The sequence below is a fragment of the Lipotes vexillifer genome, unplaced genomic scaffold (genome assembly GCF_000442215.2).
Source record: "Lipotes vexillifer unplaced genomic scaffold, Lipotes_vexillifer_v1.1 scaffold1187, whole genome shotgun sequence".
In the NCBI taxonomy this organism is placed as follows: Eukaryota; Metazoa; Chordata; class Mammalia; order Artiodactyla; family Lipotidae; genus Lipotes; species Lipotes vexillifer.
Genome location: NW_006776226.1, coordinates 401390 through 424871, shown reverse-complemented (window position 1 = coordinate 424871; position 23482 = coordinate 401390). Strand labels below are relative to the sequence as shown.

The 23482-nt window shown below is 35.8% G+C and overlaps 1 protein-coding gene and 1 pseudogene across 1 annotated transcript in view; both read right to left on the bottom strand.

Annotated features, from left to right (window-relative positions):
* Positions 1-23482, bottom strand: part of KCTD8 (potassium channel tetramerization domain containing 8) — a 262965-nt gene that overhangs the window by 204756 nt on the left and 34727 nt on the right. The gene's annotated exons all lie outside the window — the stretch shown is intronic.
* Positions 10825-23482, bottom strand: part of LOC103076419 (enhancer of rudimentary homolog pseudogene) — a 45252-nt pseudogene continuing 32594 nt past the window's right edge.

Genomic DNA, 23482 nt, shown 5'->3' with positions numbered 1-23482 from the left:
CAGGAATGCTTGCACATAAGGACATCACTTCAATACTGCAATAGGTAATTGTTTCACCGAAATTCATAGAGATAGAGATATTAAGCAGACTGAGAAAGCAGAACTGGTCTCAACTGAAAGAGCAAGGGAAAACCCCTGAAAAAATAATGAAACAGAGATAAACAATTTACCAGATAAAAAATTCAAAACATTAGTAAGTAAGAATGCTAACTGAATTAGGAAAAGAATAGATGAACACAGTGAGTGAGAATTTTAACAAGGGACAAGAAAATATGAAGGAAACCCAATCAGAAATGAAGATTCAATAACTGACATAAAAAACACACTAGAAGGAATGAATAGCAGACCAAGTGATACCAAAGAACACATAAGTGATCTGGAAGATAGAATAATGAAAATCACTCAATCAGAAGAGCAAGAAGAAAAAAAATTTATTTTAATGAAAACAACTTAAGAGATTTGGGGGATAACATCAAGCATACCAACATCTGCATGATAGGAGTTCCAGAAGGAGAGGAGAGGGATAAGGGGCTTGAAATTGTATTTGATAAAATTATGGCTGAAAACTTCCAAAACCTAAAGAAGGAAACAGATATCCACGTACAGGAAACACAGAGTGTCCCAAAGAAGATGAACCCAAACAGACCCACACCAAGACATATCATAATTAAAATAGCAAAATTTAAAGATAAAGAGAGAATTCTAAAGGCAGCAAAAGAAAAACAGAGTCATGTATGAGAGAAGCTCCATAAAGCTATCAGCTGATTTTTGTGCAGAAACTTTGCAGGCCAGAAGGGATGGAAAGATATATTCAAAGGGCTGGAAGGGAGAAATATGCAACCTAAGGTATTCTACCCAACAGAAACTTTGCAGGCCAGAGAGGTGGAAAGATATATTCAAAGGGCTGAAAGGGAAAAATATGCAACCTAAGGTATTCTACCCAACAAGACTATCACTTAGATTCAAAGGATAGATAAAGAACTTCTCAAACAAGCAAAAATCAAAAGAGTTCATCAATACCAAACCACCCCTAAAAGAAATGTTAAAAGGTATTCTCTAAGTGGAAAAGAAGTAAGCATCTACAAGAAAGGTAAAATCCCACTAGAAAATGCAAATATATTGTAAGGGCTAAGGATCAAACACTTAAATAAGCTAGAACAAAGATTAAAAGACAAAAATTATAAAAGTAACTATAATCACAATAAACACTTAAGGGATGTATATGTAAAATAGGATGTCAAAAACACAAAAGGTGGGGGAGGAGAGCAATAAATATAGAGCTTTTAGACTGTATTTGAATTTAAATGACTACCAGTTTAAAACAAGAAGATATAGTTATAGGTCAACATATATGAACTCCATGGTAATAACATATAAAAAATCTACAATAGATACACAAAAACTAAAAAGAAAGGAACACAAGCATACTACTAAAGAAAATCATCAAAACACAAAGAAAGAAATATAAAAATAAAAAGAAGAAATGAACAGAGAATAACTACAAAAACAACTGGAAAACAATTAATAAAATGGATATAAATACCTACCTATCAATAATTACTTTAAATGCTAATAAGCTAAATGCTCTGATCAAAAGACACAGAATGGCTGATTGGTTAAAAATATAAGACCCATCTATTTGCTGCCTACAAAAGACTCACTTCAGAGCTAAAGATACACAACAGATTGAAAGTTAGAGGATGGAAAAAGATATTTCATGCAAATGGGAACACCAAGAAAGCGGGGGTAGCAATACTCATATCAGACAAAAAAAAAGACTTTAAAACAAAGGTTATAACAAAGACAAAGAAGGGCATTACATAATGTAAAGGAAGCAGTACAAGAAGAGGACATTATACTCATTAACATATATGCACCCAATACAGGAGCACCTAAATATAGAAAGCAAATATTAACAGACATAAAGGGAGAAACTGACAATAACACAATAATAGTATGGGGCTTTAATGCATCACTGACATCAATGGACAGATCATCCAGACACAAAATCAATAAGGCAACAGTATCTTAAATGACACAATAGACCAGTAGGACTTAAAAGAGATCTAGAGGACATTCCATCCAAAAACAGCTGAATCCACATTATTTTCAGGTGCACATGGAACATTCTCCAGGACAGATCACATGCTAGGGCACAAAACAAGTCTCAACAAATTTAAGAGGACAGAAATCATGACAAGCATTTTTTTCAACCACAAAGGTATGAAACTACAAATCAATTACAGAAAGACAAGTGGGAGAAGCACAAACACATAGAGACTAAACATGCTACTTAAAAACCAATGGGTCGGGCTTCCCTGGTGGCGCAGTGTTTGAGAGTCCGCCTGCCGATGCAGGGGACATGGGTTCACGCCCCGATCCAGGAAGATCCCACATGCCGCGGAGCGGCTGGGCCCGTGAGCCATGGCCACTGAGGCTGCGCGTCCAGAGCCTGTGCTCTGCAACGGGAGAGGCCACAACAGTGAGAGGCCCGCATACCGCAAAAAAAAAAAAAAAAACCAATGGGTCAATAAAGAAGTCAAAGAGGAAATCAGAAAATACCTTGAGACGGATGAAAATGGCAACACAACACACCAAAATCTATGGGATGCAGCAAAAGAAGTTCTAAGAAGGAAGTTTAAAGTGACATAGACCTTCCTCAAGAAACAATAAAAAGGGCTTCCCTGGTGGTGCAGTGGTTGAGAGTCCGCCTGCCTATGCAGGGGACATGGGTTCGTGTCCCGGTCCAGGAAGATCCCACATGCCGCGGAGCGGCTGGGCCCGTGAGCCACGGCCTCTGAGCCTGCACATCCGGAACCTGTGCTACGCAATGGGAGAGGCCACAGCAGTGAAAGGCCCGCATACTGGAAAAAAAAAAAAAAAGAAATAATAAAAATCTCAAAAAAAAACAACCTAAGCTACCAGCTAAAAGAACTAGAAACAGAACAAACAAAGCCCAAAGTCAGCAGAAACATAGGAACAATAGAGATCAGAGAGGAAATAATACAGACCCCCCCAAAAAATCAGTGAAACAAAGAGCTGGTTTTTTGAAAAGATATACAAAACCTTTAGCTAGGTTTATAATGAAGAAAAATTAGAGGACCCACTAAACAAAATAAATGAAAAAAGAGAAACAACAACTGATGCAAGAGAGATATAAAAATTAATAAGAAGGAATACTAGAGACAGTTATATGTGAACAAATTGGACAATCTAGAAGAAATGGACAAATTTATAGCAATATACAACATGCCAAGACTGAATCAGGAAGAAACAGACAATTTGAACAGACTGATCACTAGAAGTAAAATTGAATTTATAATAAAAAAAATTTCCAGCAAACAAAAGTGCAGGACCAGTCAGTTTCACATAGAAATTCTACCAAAAATATAAAGAAGAAAAAATACCTCTCCTTCTCAAAATATTTCCAAAAAACTGAAGTGGACAGAACACTCCCAAATTCATTTTACAAGGCCACCATTACCCTGATGCCAAAACCAGACAAAGACACCACAAAAAAAGAAAATTTCAGGCCAATATCTTGATAAATATAGTTGTAAAAGTTCTCAACAAAATATTAGCAAACTGAACTCAACAGTATATGAGAAGGATAATACACTATGATCAAGTGGGATTTATTCCAGGGACACAAGGATGGTTGAATATTTGCAAATCAATCAGTGTGATACACCACATAAACAACAACAAAAAAGATAAAAATCACATGATCATACCAATAGATGCAGGAAAAGCAACGGAAAAAATTCAATATCCATTTATGATAAAAACTCTCATCAAAGTTGGCATGAAACGAACACACTGTAAAATAATTAAGCCATTTATTACATACCCACAGCTAACATCATACTCAATGGTGAAAGCTGAAAGCCTTTCCTCTAAAATCAGGAACAAGACAAGGATACCTGCTCCTCTCTCTACTTCTTTTTAATATATAATAGTATTGGAAGTCCTAGTCACAGTAATCAGACAAGAAAAAGAAAATAATGTATCGAATTTGGAAAGGAAAAATTAAAACAGTCACTATCTGTAGATGACATGATACTCTATATAGAGAACTCTAAGGTCTCCACACAAAACTATTAGAACTATTAAATGATTTCAACAGGGCAGCAGGATACAACATTAATATATAGAAATCTCTTGAATATCTATACACTAATAATGAAATATAAGAAAGCAAAAGTAAAAATATAATTCTTATTTAAAATTGTATCCAAAAAGATACTTGGGAATAAACTTAACCAAGGAGGTGAAAGATCTATTCTCTGAAAGCTGTAAACACTGATGAAAGGTATTTAAGATGATAAAAAGAAAGGGAAGATATCTCATGTTCTTAGATTGGAATAATTAACATTAAAATGTTCATACTACCCAAAGCAGTCTGTATATTTAATGCAATCCCTATCAAAACACCCACGACACTTTCCACAGAACAAGAACAATCCTAAAATTTATATGGAATCATAAAAAACCCCAAATTGCCAAAGCAATCTTGAGGAAAAACAATGCTGGAGGTACCAAGCTCCCTGACTGTAGACTCTACTACAAAACTACAGTAATAAAACGGAATGGTACTGCCATAAAAACATACACAAAGATGAAAGGAACAGGCTAGAAAGCCCGGAAATAAACCCACACACTGATGGTCAATTAATATATGACAAAGGAGGCAAGAATATATAATGGATAAAAGACAGAGAACACAAAAGAATGAGATTAGAACATTTCCTCACACCATGTACAAAAATAAACTCAAAATTGTTTAAAGACCTAAATGTAACACCTGAAACCATAAAACTCTTAGAAGAGAACATGCACAGAACACTCTTTGATATAAATCATAGGAATTTTTTTTGGATCTGTCTCCTAGGACAAAAGAAATAAAAGTAAAAATAAACAAATGGGACCTAATTAAACTTAAAAGCTTTTGCACAGCAAAGGAAACCATCGACAAAATGAAAGGACAACCTATGGAAAATATTTGCAAGTGATCTATTTACTATCCAAATATATAATAGTATAATATTTACTATCCAAAATATATAAACAGCTCATACAACTCAACAATTAAAAACAAATAAACTGATTAAAAATTTGACAGAGACCTAAATAGACATTTTTCCAAAGAAGACAAACAGATGGCTAACAGGCACATGAGAAAATGCTCACATTGCTAATTATTAGAGAAATGCAAATCAAAACCACAATAAGATATCACCTCACACCTGTCAAAATGGCTCACCAAAAAGTCCACAAATAAAAAATGTTGGTGAATATGTAGAGAAAGGAGAACCCTAGTGCACTGTTGGTGGGACTGTAAATTAGTGCAGCCACTGTGGAAAACAGTATGGAGGTCCCTCAAAAAATTAAAAATAGAACTACCATAAAATCCAGCAATTCCACTGCTGGGTACACATCCAGAAAGAACAAAAACACTAATTCAAAAATATACATGTACCCCAATGTCCATAGCAGCACTATGTACAATAGCCAAGAAGACATGGAAGCAAATGGATAAAAAAGATGTGGTATATATATACAGTGGAATATTAGCCATAAAAAAGAATGAAATTCTGCCATTTGCAGCAATGTGGATGGACCTTGAGAATATTATGCTTAGTGAAATAAGTCAGAGAAAGACAAATACTGTATGATATCACTTATATGTGGAATCTGAAAAATAAAGCATATGAATGTACATAGCAAAACAGAAACAGACTCACAGATATAGATAACAAACTAGTGCTTACCAGAGGGGAGACGGAAGAAGGGGCAAAATAGGAGTAGGGGATCAGGAGATAGAAACTACTATGCATAAAATAGATAAAAAACAAGGATATATTTTTATCCTTGTACAGCACAGGGAATTATAGCCATTGTTCTGTAATGACTTTATATGGAGTATAATATATAAAAATACCGAATCTCTATGCTGTACACCTGAAACTAAAATAATATTGTATATCAACTATACTTCAAAAACAAGATTTAAAAAGCAGCTCTTTTAGCACCTTCAATTCTGCAAGCTCAATCAATCTCATGGGAATTCACTATACGGCTATTTTGTTTCAGTTCAATATGGATAAATTTCATGATTTTGTTTTGATCATGAGTTTCTTAAGATGCAGTTTGGTATGATAAATAAATGCTGCAGACTTACGGTGCTAAGTGCTTTCAAACAAGACTTTACAATTCACACTTTCAGTACTTTTCCTCTAATCACCATATCAGAAGCAAGCATCCTTTAGAACTCTCTGGAATGACTGAAGTTTTCATCCTTGTTTTTTTTCAATGTGTTCCTCTTGTGTGCATCTTCTTATAGCTGTCACTGACTCACTGCCAAAGAAAGTGGGGCAGTACAGGCCAAAGGTTAGGTATTTGGGCTTTCAAGTTAGAATCCTGTGGGTATAAGCCACGTTTGTGCAAGTTACTTTACCTCTCTGAGCCTTGATCTCCTCATCTATCAAATGGGAAGGAAATATTGCTTATGTTGCAGTTATGTTAAGGAGTAAATAAGTTAATACATGTAAAACATTTAACACAGGACACAGTACACACTAAATCTTAACTAATGGCATTAGTTACTATTCTATTTAGGCATCTCCTCTTATTGCCATTTCCTTAATATTCTCTCTAAGCCTCAAAATACCTACACTGCTCCCTCCAGAAGCTGCAACATTATTATGGTATTGAGTAAATGAATCTGTTTTTTACACTGCCAGGAGCAGCATAGCTCTCCCAAAATAATTTTACACAAAGGACCATGAATTTCCACAAACTGAAATATGTGATGAAGCATAAGGTAAACCAACAAAGATTCCCTTAGTTATATCAAGCTCTCAAATTTAAAACAAAAATCCTAAATTTTTTAATGAAAATCTATTTTCTAGGTCAAAAATTGAATTTACAAAGGTAAAGTACACCTGGCACTTGAATATACAGTGAGAAAGATTTAACCAGAGAACAACAACAAAATAAAGGCTAATTCAGGGAGTTACATTTTTAACTTCTTAGATTTTAGTCATGCTGCTATCTGCTTTTTCATTTTAATATCTCTGAATTTAAAGCCTGTCAACCTCAAATGCATATTTTCTCTTTTATGCACAACCCTTAGCTCAACAGAGTAATGAATATAAACAATAATCTATTAATGCAAATATTCCAAGACTCTACTTCCTCTTGGCATTAGAATCCTTAACAGAATATCAGTATTTAATTACTATTTAATTGAAATTGTCATATGACATTTAAATATATTAGAAAGAATAAAAATGCATAAATCCATGCTTTAGAAAAGAAAAATGAAACTACATAGAGAAAGAGACCTCAATAGTGCCACCATTAACCAATGTGTGAATTTAAACAAAACTCTTGAGTCACAGAAGCCAGCTTACCCAGAAGCTACTAAAGCTTAAGCTTCAAGGATCCCTCCCAGGCCCTAGGAGGAACCCTAGCAATGGATTTACACTTAGATCTTCATAAAATTTGCAAAAGATATCTTAACTAACTGCAATTGATTCTAATTGCTGTCTTTTCCTATGTTGATTTCTGTCACACTGAAGTGTTTGTGAGCACTTCAGGAATCTGGCTAAGGGGAATTTGAATTAGGAATGCATGCTGTCTGATATACTGACATTTTAAGTAGCTTCCATTATATTACCCATTCCAGAGTACAAATGGCTTCTAAGAACACTTCTACTGTCCACCAGCACAACTTACTCAGCTTTGAAACACAAAGGCATAGACTGAAGATTATATCATGATATAATTGTGTCCTTTGCCACCCACTATTAAAAGTATGTGGTCACTGAAGGAGAAACAAGATTGTCAATGAATGGAGCCAGAAGCTAATCTGTGAGAAATTCTTTCACTTATCAAACATTTTAATGTAAAAATGAAAATGGAAAATTTATCAACACACAGTTAAAACGGAAGGTGTCTCTTGTCAAGATACTCAACAATGAGCATATGTAAGCATAAAAGCATATTTTGGCAGGTTTCAAGTTGAGCAAAATAGAATTTATCAGAATTACTCCGTTTGCTGATCATAATGTGAGTACATCTGTGTGTAAAGTCACATAGTTTATGCATCTCGATAAAAAAGTATATTTCAATTTCAGTCATACAAGAGGAAAATCAGAATTTTCTCACATTTTTCCTATAGAAAATATTACAAAACCCTTTTAGTAGGTAGAAGGTAGAGGCATTCTATTAGTTTGCTAGGGCTGCTACAGTAAATATTACAGACTGGGTGGATTAAACAAAAGAAATTTATTTTCTTGTGGTTCTAGAGGCTGGAAGTCCAAAATCAAGGTGTCAGCAGGTTTGGTGTTTCCTTGGGTCTCCCTCCTTGCCTTGCAGGTGGCAACCTTGTGACTGAGTGTTCACATGGTCCTTTCTCTGTGAGCACACATTCCTGGTGTCCCTTTGTGTGTTCCTAATCTCCTCTTCTTCAAAGGATACCAATCAGATTGGATTAGGGTCCACCATACACGCCTCATTTTAACTCGAAGGCCCTATCTTCATTCTGAGATAACTAGGGGTGAGGGTCTCAACACACAAATTTTGGGGGAACACAATTCAGCCCATAACAGACACTAAGAGTATGCAGCCATAAAATGTAATAAAAAAGTAACTTTTGTAAACAATTAACAATTTTTTAACATCTTTATTGGAGTATAATTTACAATGGTGTGTTAGTTTCTGCTTTATAACAAAGTGAATCAGCTATACATACACATACATCCCCATATCTCCTCGCTCTTGCGTCTCCCTCCCACCCTCCCTATCCCACCCCTCTAGGTGGTCACAAAGCACCAAGCTGATCTCCCTGTGCTATGCAGTTGCTTCCCACTAGCTATCTATTTTACATTTGGTAGTGTAACCACCAATGTCCATGCCACTCTCTCACTTCGGATTTTGGGATGTTTTCATCATTTGTCATCTTTTTTAAATGTGCAATTTGTGCAATTTATCTTCTCATGTGAAAGATACATTCACTTTTGTACTGAGTTTTTTATTCATAATTTGCTTTGTATTCCTTCAAGAGAGCTGCTTGCCCTCCATACTGCACTGGATTCGGTTGTTACAAAAAGGAGGATCCATTCCCATCTCATAGATTCAATATCTTTATAGGTTCAATTGATTAATCTCTAAAATAGAAATCATTTTATTGATGTTGAGAAATGTGTAGTTTCCATTTCAATACAAGATATCTGCATTTTGCAAAGAAATGGTCATCTCTGAAATGTCATATATTGAAATTGTTTCTTAGAAGGCCATAAATAAAGTGCGTTTTTCCTAATATACACCTGTCCTTAAGTCCAGACATTAAATTCCTTGCCATTATATTATTCCTTGTTATTATATTTCATGTCTTGTTCCTACCTCTCTATATAAAAGTCATAAGTAGAAAAACGTTTAAATACCAATGAAGGAAATGTTGCCTAGTGACACCAGCAGTATCTACATGAGCCTGCCCTTGCCAAGAGGACAAATAAGTATGACATTTTATATTTCTATATTATAGTCTATACATCATTCTTTAATGAGGTACTAATTGTGTAAACCTGTATAAAGTTTCTCCTGGATCATCAGCATGCCCTTGAGTATGATCTAAGTTTTGCCTTAGGTCTAAGGAGATAGAATCCAGAAGAGGAAATAGACTGAATGACCTCAAGAGCTGGCCTGTTTGACAGACAAGCAGGGCAGTAGTGAGAGAGAGAAATTGGGAAGTTGATTCATAAAATCCTCATATTTTGCATTTCAAGAAATCTCCTAACTCACACTCATTCAAGATTCTATCATTTTATGTTTAATTTCATGTTTGAAGTCACATAAAAGTAATGAAGCTTGTCAAGCAATCTCACTTTAAACAAGTAAGAATTTAGGTCAGATTTCAGGTGCTAAATGCCTCTCTTGTTTCATAATAATCACGGTTCACCTTCATGTGGCAAGGTTTGAAGTAAAATATTTTGGGTTGTTTAGGACAAAGCTGCTTTGAAAGCCTAAAGAAAGTACAGTTCAAAGTAAATAACTGCAATTTTATTTTTTCAAAATTTAAATTTCATGAGCTTCTTAATTTAGGTCTGGATTTCTACATTCTAGGATCTAAAATTAATGATCATATTTACCAGCTTTTGTTGCAACCAAAACAATAGCAGAAAAAGGATTTAAAACACTCATGCATGGTCTTAGGTCAAAAAATAATTGCAAAATGTGCTCCTATTAAGGGTAAAAGATCTGATTAGCCAGGTTGTTAAAATCAAGCAAGAGTAGAATAGGGCATCGTCATAATTCATGTCACTCTTCTAATTTTCTTGTTTTGTCCTCTGGAACTCTACTCAAATAGCCCCATATAGCAAGAAAAAAAGTATTATCCATTCTTCTCTTAACCCAAGCTAAAACCCAAAAAGTTTCTTAATGATGGTCAATGTGAACTTGGGGATGAATTAACCAATCATCTCTCTAGTTATGAGTATTTTTTTTAGCTAAGGAACATTTATTTGTTTTTCACTAAGACTTTTTCTTGAGGACATAACTAAACCTCATCACCACCCCCCACCCCAATGTGAAGAAAGGCTAGTACAGTGAATGTTATAAAGCAGATAGGAACAGTTTGAAGGGTTGGAACCAACATTAACTGACAAAAACCAACTTCCATCTAAATCATCATAAAAATGTTTAGGTAAAAAAAAAAGGAGGGGGCAGGTGGGAAAGGGGGTTTCAGATTGAACAAGATCCTCACATTTCATCTAATACATTCAATCCTGGCTAGAGTGCACCAAAATGGAAACAGGATTACTATAATACAAAACTTCCACTGCAGCACACTGTACACAGCTGTGTTCCAAGCTCACCCCGTCCCCCTAATGTATCCAAACTCAACTCTTTCCTGGCCTGTTGTGCCTGTCAACAAAGGAGCACCTGGATCTTCTCTTTAATCCAGTCTTTGTTATAAGGCTGGTTTGTCTGGGTATCAGCTCAGTAAACAAGGCAGCTGAGGTCTGCCAGGTCATCAATAGAATCAAACAACTGACTGATATCATATGTGATAGAGGGGCTGTTGGGATTCATTCTCTTCAGATGTTCTTCATACATTTTACAAACACCTTCCATGCATTCATTCACAGATTCATAGTCAGCCTAAGTTCTGCCTTCTGGCCTCTTGGTAGGCTGTTACCAGCAAAATGGTGTGAGACGTCGCACCAAACTCTTTCTCTGCAGCCGCTCCTAACTCGGTCGCTGCACCTAGTTATGACTATTTTGAAGAGCTTGCCCAGTTTCCTCCAGAGAACAACCAATAGTATAGTTCTTCTCATTCCAAAGCACATCTTTATATTCTGAGCCATTCTTCTCACAAGTTTTAGAGGGAACTAAACAAGAGTAGAAGAAATGGGTGGCTATGCTAGAAGATTAGCATGATATTTTGACAGCCCTGCTTTTTTGAGATCAAGTTATATTTTGCACTTCTTTGTAAGGTTATAGTCAATAGAAAAATATAATACGTCTCATCTAGATTGAGACATTTCTGCTTTCTTCATTATATTCTGGATACCCTCTTCCTCTCCCCACACTGGGATAGCATCCAAGGATGAGGAGGTGAAAATAAGTGGATATCAGTTCTGAGGTTAAGATAGAAAATGGAAAAATATTTGGTAGTCAGCATAGCATGCAAAGGATATAGTGGATATCTTTCAAGAGCAAAATATAGTCTGCATAGTTAACTTCAAAGCATAATTTTATGCACTGAAAGATATGGCTCTCCTCTTTACTTAACTCAAACATGATCTATAAAATATCAAATGTAAGAAAAAGATTTAGGAGAATAAATATCTATGGCAATGACAGATTTGACCAAAAAGAAAAAAAGTTGAAGTAAAATTGTTGAAAAAAATTCAAGTGATTCAAGTGCATCCCATCTGTGCTTCTTGTCACATTATTTTTATCCTCAAATTTACATATTGTATTTACAAATGTTTCTGTTCTCAGGTTAATTTTAAGAGCTCAAGTTGGGTATTTAAATGTTTGAATTAAGCATAACAACTAAATAAATATGAGAACACAAATCTTGGATGTTAAATACATATAGAAGACTATCAAATTTGTCTTCTTAATCCTCAGCCAACACTTGAGTTCAGTTCCATCTAATAATCCACTAGAGATTCCACTGTATTGTCCAACCATCAACCCACAATTCTCTAAATACATTACTTTTTCTTCCTCAGCAAAGTACTGCTTTACATTGTTTCCTTACTTCAATCAATATTATCAAAATTCTTTCAATTATTTAAAATACAAATTTCAGCATCTTCATTTTCTCTTTCATCTCTTTCATCCCCAAATAAGTTCTAAAGACACTGCCTTCCAAAATCTCCTCTTTTATTAACTTAGGCAAGGTTTTCATCATTCTCGTCTCAACTACTACAATAAACTCCTAATTCATTTTAATGTTCAAACACTACCTCTTTCTAGTTACGCTGACATAGACATCACATCAATTTTTTTTTAATTCACTATTTTCACCATGACATTCCATCACCCTGGATCAAATCCTTCAATAATTATTTACCACCTACTCTAACAATTTTAAGCTTTCTAGTCTGCTACCTACTTTCTCACACTGCCTACCAAATTCTCATACTTCAAGAGTTAATCTGGTCTCACCTCTTCTCTGATTTTTCTTTACCCTGTGTCATTAGAAGCAGTATGGTAGAGTAGGAAACATTTACTCTGAGGCTTCAGGTGACTGTGAGATGAAATCCCAGCCCTGTCATCTATCCACTGGGAAGAACAAGTTAAACCCTTGAACCTTGGCTTCATTATATACAATACACGAGATAATAAAGCCAAATTCCTATGGCCAATGAAAGATTAAATGAAACAGTGTATGTAAAGTACTAGCAAGGACAAATGATTTTACTTGGCAGATTATTAAATACTAATCCATATTTCTAAATATAATAGTAAAGTGTTAAAATTATGACCTTGACTCACCAAATGATGCCTAAACATTTATTAAACAAAAAAGAAATATCTGTAGCAAACTCTTATCACTACCATACATTCTTGTTCTATGAGCCCTTTGAAAATTGATAATATATACCTGGTGTATGTCTTTCATTTAACTAGAATTCTTTATTAACAAAAAAATAAATAATAATTCCCTCAAATGACATATCCACAAACAGCCAGACAAAATTTAATATATTTAATGGTTAAGAAATGAGTGTGAAGATTTTTGAATTTAGAAAGACCTGAATGGAAAATTTCTAACCATCCTTTTAGAATTATGATTCTTCTGAGTGAAATGATTGACAAAGAAGAAAGTGACATTTTTAAATATCCAAGGGAGACCCCAAGCATAGTCTGCAGCTCCTCCAAGACAGAACTGTCATACAATATCAAGTTGTGCTGGCAGAGCAGTCCATAACCTCTAAGGGGCAGGAGGACAAGCTGGTGACTCAAGTGGTCTAGCTGTAAGAAGCAGGGTGGTAGCGAGTGGAGAGATTATAAGGAACTGATGGGGTAAGAGGGACATTCAGAAACTAAGAAATAATAGTGAAGTGGTAGCTGGGTGCTTATCTTTAGCTTACACAAAAATAATCATTTTAAGGGACATAATACAGTAACATTTTACCAACTTGGTAGAGACTATGAAGCTAGCAATTTCAACCATGTAGAAAAATATACTCAAAAATCTGCAGAAGAAAAAAAAAAGCTTTCAGCCATCTTTATTATTTTGGAAAGAATTGAATGACTCTCATTATCAGCTTTCCAGTTTATAGTGTATTTTAAAAGAGCAAGGGTTGAAATAAGTGATAGAATAGAGCACCTAGGAAACAGAAAAAAAGAAATTGGCAACTAAATACCTGACATAAAGGACAAAAGGAGAAAACACACAAAAATCCAAAGCACAGCATTCCGAGGCTTTTATTACAAGTTCTCTCAGCCTTATATTTTTCAATTGCTCCAGGGGCTTCACTTAACTTTTTAACACTACAATGACTAGTATTCTGAATGAAGAACCTTCTTAATTTTACTCATCCTCCAAAAAACTCTCCCTAAAATATATTGCATAATTTCCTCCATTATTATACATATTATGTAGATTCTAATATAATATTTTTTCTTGAGATATTGCTGTAAAAAGCTAAAATACTTAAATACTCTGAGAATAAAAAGTATGTTCTCTTTACTCTGTGAATTATATAGAAACTGTGTTCAAGCTAATAAGTATGGTCCTCTTGTTTGATGGATCTCAACATCACTCTGGATTAATGCCTAGTGACAAATGTTGACTACTAAATATAAGACTAAATCACATTAATGATAAACATGCATTGAATACTTTTTATGGTCCAATACTGGGTCATACTCTTTGCCTGCTTTATCTTACTTAATAGTCTCAATCATTTTTGTGCTATAACTGTAATTATTATTCTTATTTTACAGTTGAGAAAACTGAAGCATACAAACGTAAATTAATCTTTCCATATTCCTAATGAAAAGGAACAATAGTATCTATGTTGTGATTCCCTGATTTGTCACTTTCCAAAACAGTTGTACAAAGTACTGTGTTAACATAATTAAGAGTTTCCGACATCTAACACATTCAGGAAACTTAAGGTTAGGTTGAATATATTTCACACAGGACTTTTGAATGATTTTAATATCTTAAGGGGTACTAGGTCTCCAAGAAGGGTACATAAAATGTAGACTAACATTCAGTTAATCTCACCATTATTTGATCATGCACTCCACTTTTCTTAGAGCATCTTGAAAAACTAGTTTTTCTTGGGACAAACTTAGAAAACAGCTTATTTATAAAAAGTACAATAATTGTTTTCATACAATCATCAGTCCTTTGATACAAAGTTGAGAAAGTAATGCCAAAAAACCACAATTCATAGGGCTTCCCTGGTGGCTCAGTGGTTGAGAAGCTACCTAATGCGGGAGACACAGGTCCAAGCCCTGGTCTGGGAAGATCCCACATGCCATGGATCACTAAGCCCACATGCCAGAGCAACTGAGCCTGTGCTCTAGAGCCCACGAGCCACAACTACTGAAGCTTGCACGTCTAGAGTCCATGCTCCGCAACAAGAGAAGCCACCACAATGAGAAGCCCACAAACCATACGAAAAGTATGCCCAGCTCTCTGCAACTAGAGAAAGCTCACGTGCAACAATGAAGACCCAACAGAGCCAAAATAAATAAATAAATAAATTTTTGAAAATAAAAAAAAGAGAAAATTACCAATATCACTGATGAATATAGATGCAAAAATCCTCAACAAAGTACTAGCAAACAGAATCCAACAATACATTAAAAGGATCATACACCATGATCAAGTGGGATTTATCCCAGGGACGCAAGGATTCTTCAATATACGCAAACCAATCAATGTGATACACCACATTAACAAACTGAAGGATAAAAACCGTGTGGTATTCTCCATAGATGCTGAAAAAGCTTTTGACAAAATTCAACACCCATGTATGATAAAAACTCTCCAGAAAGTGGGCACAGAGGGGACCTACCTCAACATAATAAAGGCCATATATGATAAACCCACAGCAAACATCATTCTCAATGGTGAAAAACTGAAAGCATTTCCTCTAAGATCAGGAACAAGACAAGGATGTCCACTCTTGCCAGTATTATTCAAAATAGTTTTGGAAGTCCTAGCCATGGCAATCAGAGAAGAAAAAGAAATAAAAGGAATCCAAATTGGGAAAGAAGTAAAACTGTCACTGTTTGTAGATGACATGATACTATACATAGGTAACCCTAAAGATGCCACCAGAAAGCTACTAGAGCTAATTAATGAATTTGGTAAAGCTGCAGGATACAAAATTAATGCACAGAAATCTCTTGCATTCCTGTACACTAACAACAAAAAATCTGAAAGAGAAATTAAGGAAACACTCCCATTTACCATTGCAATAAAAAGAATACCTAGGAATAAACCTAAGGAGACAAAAGCCCTGTATGCAGAAAACTATAAGACACTGATGAAAGAAATTAAAGATGATACAAACAGATGGAGAGATATACCATGTTCTTGGATTGGAAGAATCAACATTGTGAAAATGACTATACTACCCAAAGCAATGACTACAGATTCAATGCAATCTCTATCAAAATACTGCTGGCATTTTTCACAGAACTAGAACAAAAAATTTCACAATTTGCATGGAAACTCAAAAGACCCCGAATAGCCAAAGCAATCTTGAGAAAGAAAAACAGAGCTGGAGGAATCAGGCTCCCAGACTTCAGACTACTAAAAAGCTACAGTAATCAAGACAGTATGGTATTGGCACAAAACCAGAAATATAGATCAATGGAACAGGATAGAAAGCCCAGAGATAAACCCAAGCACCTATGGTCAATTAATCTACGACAAAGGAGGCAAGGATATACAATGGAGAAAAGACAGTCTCTTCAATAAGTGGTGCTGGGAAAACTATGCAGCTACCTGTAAAAGAATGAAATTAGAACACTTACTAACACCATACATGAAAATAAACTCCAAATGGATTAAAGACTTAAATGTAAGACAGGACACTATAAAAGTCTCAGAGGAAAACATAACATAAATCACAGAAAGATCTTTTTTGACCCACCTCCTAGAGTAATGGAAATAAAAACAAAAATAAATAAATGGGACCTAATGAAACTTAAAAGCTTTTGCACAACAAAGGAAACCATAAACAAGATGAAAAGACAACCCTCAGAATGGGAGAAAATATTTGCAAACGAATCAATGGACAAAGGATTAATCTCAAAAATACATAACCAGCTCATGAAGCTCAGTATTAAAAAAACAAACAATCCAATCAAAAAATGGGCAGAAGACCTAAATAGACATCTCTCCAAAGAAGACATACAGATGGCCAAGAGTCACATGAAAAGCTTCTCAACATCACTAATTATTAGAGAAATGCAAGTCAAAACTACAATGAGGGGGCTTCCCTGGTGGCACAGTGATTGAGAGTCTGCCTGCCGATGCAGGGGACACAGGTTCGTGCCCCAGTTTGGGAAGATCCCACATGCCGCGGAGCGGCTAGGCCTGTGAGCCATGGCCTCTGAGCCTGCGCATCCAGAGCCTGTGCTCTGCAACGGGAGAGGACACAACAGTGAGAGGCCCGCGTACCACAAAAAAAAAAAAAAAAAAACTACAATGAGGTATCACCTAACACCAGTTAGAATGGGAATCATCAGAAAATCTACAAACAACAAATGCTGGAGAGGGTGTGGAAAAAAGGGAACCCTCTTGCACTGTTGGTGGGAATGTAAATTGATATAGCCACTATGGAGAACAGTATGGAGGTTTCTTAAAAAACTAAAAATAGAATTACCATATGACCCAGAAATCCCACTACTGGGCATATACCCAGAGAAAACCATAATTCAAAAAGACACATGCACCCCAATGTTCATTGCAGCACTATTTACAATAGCCAGGTCATGGAAGCAACCTCAATGCCCATCAACAGACAAATGGATAAAGAAGATGGTGTACATACATACAATGAAGTACTACTGAGCCATAAAAAGGAACGAAATTGGGTCATTTGTAGAGACGTGGATGGACCTAGAGACTGTCATACAGAGTGAAGTAAGTCAGAAAGAGAAAAACAAATATTGTATATTAACACATATATGTGGAATCTAGAAAATTCGTACAGATGAACTGGTTTGCAAGGCAGAAACAGAGACACAGGTGTAGAGAACAAACATATGGACAGCAAGGGGGGAAAGTGGGTGGGGGGTGGTGGTGGGATGAATTGGAAGATTGGGATTGACATATATACACTAATATGTATAAAATAGATAACTAATAAGAACCTGCTATATAAAAAATAAATCTAAAAAAATAAAACTGTCAACATTTTTAAAAGTAGATTGCAAAAAAAATAATCAAATGTATAACATTTATTTTTTAAAAGGGTACTATAAATAGGTCCCCAAGTTATAATTTTTCAAACTTGGTATCCATAAGATACCAAGTACATTAGCTTAATGGTTCAGAAGACTTAGTACAACTTCTAAAAGCAATATATATATATATATTAGAAGACAGCATCAAGACATATACCTTTGGGGCTTCCCTGGTGGCGCAGTGGTTGGGAGTCCACCTGCCGATGCAGGGAACATGGGTTCGTGCCCCGGTCTGGGAGGATCCCACATGCCGCGGAGCGGCTGGGCCCGTGAGCCGTGGCCACTGGACCCGCGCGTCCGGAGCCTGTGCTCTGCCGCAACAGGAGAGGCCACGGCAGTGAGAGGCCCACGTACAGCAAAAAAAAAAAAAAAAAGACATATACCTTTGAAAATTTGCCTTCTATGAAAGGAATTCCTATAACATTTGCTTTTTTGATAGACTTGGAGGCAGACCTTGGCCTAAGATTACACATTTTAAGAGTATTTAATTGGACAGAATAGCCCCCAGGTACATAACACAATGAAAAAGGAAGCACTTACAACGATGACACTCAAAATACAATTTAAAATTAATGCTATCATTTTTCTAGCCGCATTGTCAATTAGTTAAATTGTTTAATATGATGTAAAGCTATTTGCCTGAGATTTCATGTAGGTAATTTTTATTTATTTGGAGGGTTGGTCCAAAGCACAAAAATACCCTTCTTTCTTCTCACTCTTTTCTCCTGGTTATCTTCACCTTGTCATGGTCATGCTTTCCTCCTACTGCAATTTAGTCATTAGTTCAGAACTTATAAAATGAATAGACAGCACAATAAAATATTGCCTGTATTCCATCTAGAAGTCACTCCCAGGTAAAAGATTCTTATTCTGTCCTTATATTTTGCTGTTTAATACAGTAAATCCTATAATAACATCTATAATACATCTCATCAAGTCAATGCAGACATATAGATAGCATCAATATATGGAAGGCCCTCAAAAAGGAAAATTCATTGTATAATTTACCTAAGCTGACAGTGAAAAGCATAAGCACATCTGAAAAAGTCAGATTAAAGTAATTATTAAAATTTTAAAAACTACTATTATGATATATTAATATTTAACTGAATTAGCATCCTTGGAAAAATAGCAATTCCATGGAAATAAATTTCCCAAGTAACTGAAACTTTTAACTTCATTTTTCTTTTTGAAGTATAGTTGATTTACAATATTACATTAGTTTCAGGTATACAGCATAGTGATTCAGTATTTTTACAGATTTATACTCTATTGAAAGTTACTACAAGACAATGGCTATAATCCCTTGTGCCATACAATATATCCTCGTTGCTTATCTATTTTGTTCATAGTTGTTTGTACCTCTTAATCCCCTACCCCTGTATTTCCCCTCGCCTCTTCTTTCTCCTCAATAATAACCACTAGTTTGTTTTCTATATCTGTGAGAATTTCATTCTTTTTTATAGCTGGGTAATACTCCACTTTATATATATACAACTTCATTACCCATTCATCTATTGATGGACACTGGGTTGCTTCCATATCTTGGCTATTGTAAATAGTGCTGCTATGAACACCTGGGTGTTTGTATCTTTTCAAATTAGTGGTGGGTTTTTTTTCTGGATATATACCCAGCAGTGGAATTGCTGGATCATATGGTAGTTCTATTTTTAGTTTTTGGAGGGATGAAACTTGCAACTTTAAAAGATAAACTTTGGAAAAGAAGTCCTCACCCCTACAGGTAGAAATTTCTAAATATATGACCTACATCCTTGCGACTTCTAGTAGGTAACTAAGAAGTACTTGAACGTCAATTAACATTAGCCTGTAAGAGTTGAACCAGTAAATTTAACACATAAGGAATAAAATGAGCTATTATAGAAACCTGCCTAAAGGACCAGATTTCGTGTAAATCAGTGCTTAAAGTGCAGTCTGGAAATATAACTGCACCATGGTTAAATGTGAAAAATGTAATTATCTGATCGACAGCGTTACAACACCCACAGAAAGACTAACTAGATGGCTGCGGTAGGCAGAATAATGCCCTGCAAACTGTGCAGCCCCCAATCCTCAGAACCTGTGAGTATGTCACTTTATTTGGCAAAAGAGACCTTGCACACGTGATTAAGTTAAGGATCTTGAGATGGGGAGTTAAGTATTACCCAGGTGGACCCTGAGTCATTATAAGTGAAAGAGAGTGGCAGGAGAACCAGAGACATAGATTTGAAATATTACTCTGATGGCTTTGAAGATGGAAGGGACCCAGGAACTAAGCAATACAGGCAGGCTTCTAGAAGCTGGAAGAAGCAAGGGAACAGATTGTCCACTAGAGCCTCCTGAAGAAACACAGCCCTGCTGACACTTAAATTTTAGCCTGATGGACCCTTTCCAGACTTCTGACCTCCAGAACTGTAAAAGGTACGTTGTTTTAAGCCACTAAGTTTGTGGTAATTTGCTACAGCAGCAATAGATAACTAATATGGTAGGCTTCAAAGAGTACTGAAAACATACTGAAAAAGAACAAAATATCGGAAAGATTTTTTTTTTTCTTGCAGTACGCGGGCCTCTCACTGTTGTGGCCTCTCCCATTGCGGAGCACAGGCTCCGGACGCGCAGGCTCAGCAGCCATGGCTCATGGGCCCAGCTGCTCCACGGCATGTGGGATCTTCCTGGACCAGGGCACGAACCCGTGTCCCCTGCATCGGCAGGCGGACTCTCAACCACTGCGCCACCAGGGAAGCCCCGGAAAGATTTTTTTATTCAGCATGACCAAAGGAGAAAGACTCCGAAGTGCACTAGTTATTGGAAAGGTATACTCTTTTTGGTCAGGAGACTTTAATGGGTTTTTAAGCAACTTGGATAAAAAAATTCCCAAAACAGTGCAATTCTCTTTGATCTGCTTCAGTGCTCCTCATGAAAACTTCTAGTGACCAAATTGGTGTCTAGGATATAAAAGAAGAAGAAAGTGCTCAGAGTAGTGAATTGTACTATAAAAATGGCATTGTCTCCACTACAAATGAGCCAAAAGTAGGAGCATCTCCTGATCCTTTTGAGTTCATTTAAAAAGATACATCTCAACAAATTATCTGCCCTCCCGCCCACTGCCCATAGCTGAGGATTAGATTGATGACCATTCTTTCAGAGGTCTGGGTGTCTTGCCATGACTCCTTCATTGACACCTTTATCTCACTTTTTAATTCTGACACTTACTTGAATAGATATACTGTAAATTATTTGAAATATTTAAAAATATTCAATATTTAATAATTAGATAATTAAACAAATATTTAAATAATTCTGGGGAATTGTTGCAGTAACTACAAATATTATAGTAAATATATTTTGAGGGCTTACTATGTACCAGGCACTATTCCATGTACTGTTAAAACCATAATCTCTTTAATCCTCAAAATAATTTCTGAAGCATCGCACAGTGAAGAAATGATACTTAGAATAGCTAAGTAACTTGTCCAAAGTCACACAATAAGGATCCAGAAGTTGAATCCCCGTGTGTCTGACTGCAAAGCCCCAAGCTCTGAACTATAATCACTGTAATATAACAATGCTATTGGGGGCTACTTATGGCTTTTTACTCACAGCAAATTGTCCCCAAGAGCTAGATTTTTGAAATTCTTGAATGATGGTTTTTCCTAGCTTGTTATCAGAATCTAATTCAGATCTCCCACAGAAATTAGAAAGCAAAGCTTATTAAAAAATATGACCAAATTATAGCTCATCGGCTATTACTCTAGGAGAGCATTTTATCTACAAGTTGTCTTTGGTGAAACCTTAGCCTTGAAAATTACTTTAAGACAAAATAATACTATCTATTCTAGTAAATTACTAACTCAAAAGAATTTGCCACACTGTTTTATAATCACTGGCAAAATGTTTTCCTAGTTACAGTATATCCTACCTGGGATAAAGAACCAGGCATTACTTGGATTTGTATCCCTGTCTATGGCAGGTCCTTGAGAAAAGTCTCCTCTGTGAAGCCTGAAAAACACACCAACAACACCCACTCGAAACAAGTCTCCCTTCTTGTGGGAAGCTGGAGGCATTAGCAGACTGTATATATTGTAACTGCTGTCCTAAACAAGCTGCCTTAAGGTCTTTGTGCCATTTTCCAAAACTACAGACCGCATACTGCAATAAGGAAGGAGAACACCAAATACCCTCTAGTTACCTAGAAATTTTTCGCTCCATATTTCTATTTAAAAATAGAGATAAATTTTCTCTGAAGCGTCAAAACTGAGGTAAGAAAATTATGCTTGAATGTCATCCAAAGACCCATAAGTTCTCCCCTGAGATGAAGGAGCCAGAAATCACCCCTTTGCAAGAGTTATTTAAGAGAATAATGATAACTTGGAACCTAGACCCACTAGGACAAGTGAATAATTTCACCTTTAGGCAGAGGACCAGAAATAGTTCAACTAACTTCTGAATATTGTTTAAGATTGAATTTGATCAGAAAATAATGAATAGTAAAACCATTTTGTCTAGCCTATGTCTCTTGATGTCCTGAAATTTCTGTCTCATTGTAATTTAAAAAATCAAAGCAGAGTGTTTTCCAGAAAGGTCCATTACCTGTGACTTGGGCAAATACTAGACCTAAATAGAGATGACAGGTATTAACTTTCAATATATCTGTGATTTATTAAATGAGTGAATGAATAAATGAATGATGGAAATGTAGGTCAATAAAGCATGTGAGGTTGGAGAAAAAAATCAATCTGAATAAGGCTTTACAAAGGCAGTGTCTAATTTATCTTTAAAATTCAATTTGTTTAAATGAATATAAACCACTAGACCCAAGAATATGAAAAGCTGATTATAAATGTTAATTAAAAATATTTAATTTTCTGGGCATGACGAGCCACATGAAGAAATACTATTCACACTCAGATAATTATCAGAGAACTGCCAAGCAAAGAAAAAAAGTTAATTTTGTGGCAAATATAAGTATAAACAACTGCTGTCTGCCTGTCTAGCCATGCTGATTTAAGTACAGTTTTGAACATATGTTATTAGATAAGTAATAACAGAAAGGCAAAGTAAGTATGCAATTGTTAAGTATTTGTTTTCTAATCAAGAAGTTAGACTTACAACTAGCAATATAAGCTCACTGATACTAATTGGGTTCATCTAATAAAACTGTTTTAAGTAACTGCTGTGTTCCAGGCACCGTCGAGACTCTGGAGTTACGAAGATGAGTAAAGTATATCCCACTCCTTGGTCAATTCAGAGTCTAGGAGATCAGACAGGTTCACAAAAACTCACCTAAACATGCTCTGAGGAATGAATGTTATGATAAAGATCCTTTCCAATGACTGTGCAAGGACCATTAAGGAACCATAAATTCTGCCTCTGCATTGGCAGAAACTAGGGAACGCTTCATAGAACTGGCCACCTAAGCATCTGGCTCTAAAGGATGGCAACAGAAAAAGGACATCCATGAAGAGATGGCAGCAGTGTGAGTGGATGAAACTAAATGGCAGCAATACAGAAAGTGACCAGA